Source organism: Mirounga angustirostris, unplaced genomic scaffold (genome assembly GCF_029215605.1).
Source record: "Mirounga angustirostris isolate CCGP_5_RB_7025 unplaced genomic scaffold, mMirAng1.0.hap1 SCAF_4, whole genome shotgun sequence".
NCBI lineage: Eukaryota > Metazoa > Chordata > Mammalia > Carnivora > Phocidae > Mirounga > Mirounga angustirostris.
The window spans coordinates 27755695-27761583 of NW_026991712.1; the positions used below are offsets into that span (position 1 = coordinate 27755695).

The following is a 5889-nucleotide window of genomic DNA, read 5'->3' on the forward strand; positions in this document are numbered from 1 at the left end:
GATTTCACTCATATGTGAAATTTATGAAACAAAACAAACAAGCAATAGGGCAAAAAAGAGAGAGAGGCAAACCAAGAAACAGACTCTTAACTATGGAGATCAAACTGATGGCTACCAGAGAGGAGGTGGGTCTGGGGGTGGGTTAAATAGGTGATCAGGATTAAGGAGTGCACTTGTGATGAGCACCAGGTGTTGTAGGAAGTGTTGAATCACTACATTGTACACCTGAAACTAATATAACATTGTATGTTAACTAAGTGCAATTTAAATAAAAACTTTAAAAAAAAAGGCAAAAAAAAATTTAAAAAAAGAAAAGGCCAAGCAAGAGTCAAAAACTTTACCTCTAACGATGGACTCTGAAAAACAAACTGAGGGTTCTAGAGGGGAGGAGGGTGGAAGGTTGGGTTAGCCTGGTGATGGGTATTGAGGAGGGCACATTCTGCATGGAGCACTGGGTGTTATGCACAAACAATGAATCATGGAACACTACATCTAAAACTAATGATGTAATGTATGGGGATTAACATAAGAATAAAAAAATTTAAAAAAAAAACAAAAAACTTTACCTTTACGCATGAGTTACGAAGCCATTTTCCCCTAACGTATCAGTGGAATGTAGGGATGATGCAATACTAACCTTTCCAGCCAAAGGGATATTACTGAAGGCCTAATGAGGAGCCAGGGACCTACATAACAAAGAGCATCCTTTTTTTGCCCCTCCCTCTCATTGTGCTCTCTCTCTCTCTCTCTCTCAAATAAATAAACAAAATCTAAAACAAAACAAAACAACACACACACAAAAAAAAACAGAAAAAAACAATTACTTGTCATACAAATAACCATAAAGATCTCAAACTGAATGAAAGAATACAATCAATAAAGGCAACTAGGCTAATGAAAAGGTTAGATTATCCAACAAAGATTTTAAAGCAGCCATCATAATAATGTCATGATGAGGAAGTACAAAAAGTTCTCAAAATAAATGAAAGAAAATTGTCTTGGCAAAGAAATAGTATGTCAACAAAATAAAATAGCTGGTTAAAAAACATAAAACTCAGTGGATAGACCCAACACCAGAATGGAGGAGACACAGCAAAAAATCTGTGAACTTGAAAATAGAACAACAGAAAGACTGAAAATAAAATGAACAGAGCCGCAAGGACCAGTGGAACTGTAGCAGAAGTTCTAAGATTTGTGTGATTGGAGTCCTAGAAGAAGGGAAAGAGGATGTTTTTACACAAATTATTCAAAAGACTAATGACTGACAATTTGCCAAATATGGCAAAACACTTAAACCTACAGATTCAAGAAGCTAAGCAAACGCAAGAATAAATTCAAAGGAATCCACACTAAGATACAGCATATCAAACTTTTGAAAACTAATGACAAAGAAAAAAATCTAGAAAGCAGTGAGAGAGAAATGACACCTTACCTATAAGGGGAATATAATTCAAATGACAGGGGATTTCTCATTAAAACCCATGAAGGCCAGAGGAAGTGGCACAACATTTTTCAAGTGTCAACTCAGAATCCTATAGCAAGCAAAAATATCCTTCAGGATTAAGAGGAAATCAAGACATTCTCACAAGTTAAACTAAGGGATTTTTCCCCCTGTGGACCTACCCTAGAAAATGGTTAAATAAAACTCTCTAAACAGAAAAGATACAATATAATAAGGAAAGTTGAAACTTGAGGAAAGAAAAAAGTATGGTAAACAAATTTATGGTTAAATGCAATAGATGTTCCTTCTCTTCTTGAGTTGTTTAAGTTTTGTTTGACTGTTGAAGCAAAAGTAATAACATTTCTTGGTGTGGTTGCAAGTGTATATAGAGGAAGTATTAAAAATATTTATATTATAAATGGAAAGGGCAAACTGACATAAAGGGATTAATGTTTCTATACTTCCTTGAACTGGTAAAACAGCACCAGTGGACAGTGTATATATGTAATGCAATCACTATAAAAGCTATACAAAGTGTCAAAGAGAAATTGCCCTAGACACTGGTTAAAAATGACAAGGAAGGGTTTTTTCAAGACTCTTCCAATAGGGAGAGAAACTAATTCAGTAAGGGAGATAAACTGATTCCATTCATGTCGAAACAAAAAATAAGGGAGCTTTTAAGCAATTGTGTGAGCTAGTAGGAAAGTACTGCAGGTTGTTAGGGAGACACACAGAAGAAAGGAACAAAACAGACAACCAAGAAACATTTCCATACAAATGCCCCTAACAGATTTTTGGCAAAAGTGTAAAAAAAAAAAAAAAAAAACTCAATGGAAGCAAGGTAGCCTTTTCAACAAGTGCCACTGAAGGGGTTAGACATCTGTAGATAAAAGAGTAGACATAAATCTAAAATTTTATACAAAAATTGGATAACAGACTGAATATAAATGTAAAATGCGGTATGAGCAGTATACAAATTTTAGAAAGAAAACACAGAAGCAGAACACCTGTATTTGGGACTTAGACTTTACAACAAAAACACAATCTATAAAGGGAAAAAAATGCATGCATTGGACATCATAAAAATTAAAAATTTTGCTGTGTGAAGGACCCTTTTAAGAAGATGAAAAGACAAGCAATACACTGGAATAAAGTATTGATAGTCAAGTGTTTGACAAAAGACTAGTATCTAAAATGTGTAATGAAGGGACGCCTGGGTGGCTCAGTCGGTTGAGCGTCTGCCTTCAGCTCAGGTCATGATCCCAGGGTCCTGGGATCGAGTTCCGCATCAGGCTCCCTGCTCCGCAGGGAGCCTGCTTCTCCCTCTGCCTCTGCCTCTCTCTCTCTATCTCTCATGAATAAATAAATAAAATCTTAAAAAAAAAATAAAATAAAATGTGTAATGAAGTCTCAAAAATCAACAGTGAAAATAGAGAAAAAACTACAATGATGGCAATATTTTTTTGTTAACAGCAGTTCCCCTAGTGAGTGTTGATACTTTGGGTCTGAGTGAAGGAAAAAGAGGGAAAAAAAGGAGATTAAAGAAAGAAGAAAAAACCCCACAAACAAACCAATTAGAAGATAAGCATAGCCATGAAGAGAATTTTCACCAAAAAGAACATATTGGTGTTAAAAAAGCACATGAAAAATTGTTCAACAACATTAGCCATTAAGCCATTAACCACAATTGGATACCACTACACACCTCTCAGAATGGCTTAATTAAATCCTTGGGATAACATCAAATGTTGGCAAGGATGTGGAGAAACAGGATCACTCATATATTGCTGGTGAGAATGTAAAATTGTGCAGCTACTATGGAAAATAATTTGAGAGTTTGCCTTTAAAAAATCAATGTTAATGATAATATAATAATAATGATAATAACAAGTTACTACTATATGACTTAACAATTGTACTCCTGGGCATTTATTCCAGAGAGAAGAAAATTAGGCTTACACAAAAACTTGCCCATGAACATTTATAGCAGCTTTATTTGTAATAGCCAAAAACTTAAATCAACCCAGATGTCCTTTGACAGGTGAATGATAAACACACTATGGTACATCCATACCATGAAATACTGTTTAGCAATTGTTATGGGCTCAGCCATATCCCTCCCACAATAATATGTCGAAGCCCTAAACCCCAGTACTTCAGAATGCACCCATATTTGGAGATAGTTCCTTTAAAGAAATGAGTAACGTAAGTTAGACTATTAGAGTGGGCCCTAGTCCAGTCTGACTGGCCTCTTTATGAGATGAGAAAATTTGGACAAATAAAGAGACAGTAGAGAAAAGACCATGTGAAGGCACAGAGAAGGCAGCCATCTGCAAGCAAAGGGAAGAGACCTCAGAAGAACCCAAATCCACTGATGATATGTTTGGTAGAAAAATACTTTTAAAATTAGAATTATTTATGGAACTATACTATTCGTCAAATGTGTTGGCAGAAGTAATTAAGTGATTTGGTTGGGAAGATTTACTTCCCATGACTGTTTCTGAGAAGTACATGATTTCAGCAGTACCAAAGAGTAAACAGAGAAAGAAGAGAAGCTCAGGTCCAGGAAACTGTTTCTAAACCAGAAGAGAAGCGAGGGGGAGTTCCAGATTTCAGACGTGTGGTGTGTTTAGAGAGGTTCCAGTCCTAACAGAAGCAGGAAGAGACAGGTCCTAGAGTTAAATAAAGGCCTGTGAGAAAAATGGAACTCAGTAGCCCAAATCATATAATGAAAAGTTTGAGAAAAAAAAATTGATAAAGGTAAATAATATAAGTCAATTTGAAATTTTAGGGAGAAAAGAGCTGCAGTATTGAATAGTGTTTAAAAGCATGGGATATTGAGCTAGGCTGCTGACTTCAACTACTGGCTCTGCACTTATTAGCTATGAGAAATTAGGCAAGTTTTCTAAATTCCCTGTGTGTCAGTTTCCTCACATGTAAAAAATAAATAGTATTGATAAAAATAGTACTAGTCTACAGATTATTTTGAAGATGAAATAAGTTCATCAATTTGTAGCATATTGAAAAATGGCTGGCATAAAGCAAGGGCTAAATAAATTTAGCATTACAGTTATAGGGACTGTTGATTATACAAGAAAAGAAATGACTGTGCAATAAATTATGAATTATATTTTAATTTTAAAATTTAGAATTTTAAATTTAAATTTTAAACTTTATCATTCTATGGATAAGCATGCAAGAATATTCATGGTCTTCCATGTTTTATCTGCAAATAAATATAATAGACATAGTGAAGTTCAGGACCATTGTAGATAGTTTTCATTCTATAATTGTTTAAAATAGAGTCCACTCTAAAAAATGTCTCTTGAGTTTCAAATTTGAAGATGGCATTTTTTTTTTTTTTGAGCCCAGCGTGGGGCCTAAACCCAAGATCCCGAGATCAGGACCTGAGCTGAGATCGAGAGTTGGACACTTAGCTGACTGAGCCACCACACACCCTTGAAGATGACTTTTGACTTTTATCTCTGCATCCTTAGTTCCCCCCACATTCTTTAAATTTCTAGTAATCTGTGTTTTTCCTCTTATGCAAATAAGGCAAACAGACCTAAATTTGAAGAAAATACTGTCATAAACATCAACAATGTAAAAGTAAATAGATATAAAACAGTGAAATATTATTATACATTGAAGGATAAAGATTACAAGTAGAATTAATAAAAGTAGAGGTCTTAAAATATCATTATATTGTTCACATTCTATTAGAGAAAAATTAAATATTATGATTTGAAAATATAATAGATATTATCAAAAGCACCCTTGAGAGAAAAAAAGTGGAAGAAAAATAGAGTGCATAGGGGAGGGAAAAGGTAAATTTGTTGGGATAAATAATATTAAATTTTAAATAATATAATATAGAAATTTGTCTGAATATGAGGGGTGAGTGAAGTTATCCATTAATGAAATGGTAATATTGAAAATAATATCCAAATTTGCAAGTGGAAATAAGAGAATGATTAGAAATTTTATCAATCTAGAAAATGTACAGAGAAAATGTAACAGTAAGCTAAATTAATTATTCAAAATAAAGATTAAAAGGATGAAGACAGATATGGCAATCATTATTTAAAGTGTGAATAAAATAAACCTTTCTTTCATTTATTTATTTTTTTAAGATTTTATTTATTTATTTGTCAGAGAGAGAGACACAGCGAGAGAGGGAACACAAGCAGGGGGAGTGGGAGAGGGAGAAGCAGGCTTCCCGCCGAGCAGGGAGCCCAATGCGGGGCTCTATCCCAGGACCCTACGATCATGACATGAGCCAAAGGCAGACGCTTATCAACTGAGCCACCCAGGTGCCCCTAAACTTTTCCTTTTAAAAAAGATTGTCAGGTAGGGTTAAGAGAACCATAGAGAACTTTATTAAATTTATAACCAACAAAAACAATAACAATGACTGTACTCATGAGGAAAGACATACTAAAAGAGTG

General features: G+C 34.4%; 1 non-coding gene across 1 annotated transcript; it reads left to right on the plus strand.

Annotated features, from left to right (window-relative positions):
* The first annotated feature begins 2882 nt into the window (after positions 1 to 2882).
* LOC123860711 (small nucleolar RNA SNORD56) lies at positions 2883 to 2954 on the plus strand. Its single transcript, XR_006794827.1, has one exon. It is a non-coding gene; the product is annotated as a small nucleolar RNA SNORD56 (small nucleolar RNA).
* The last annotated feature ends 2935 nt before the right edge of the window (positions 2955 to 5889 follow it).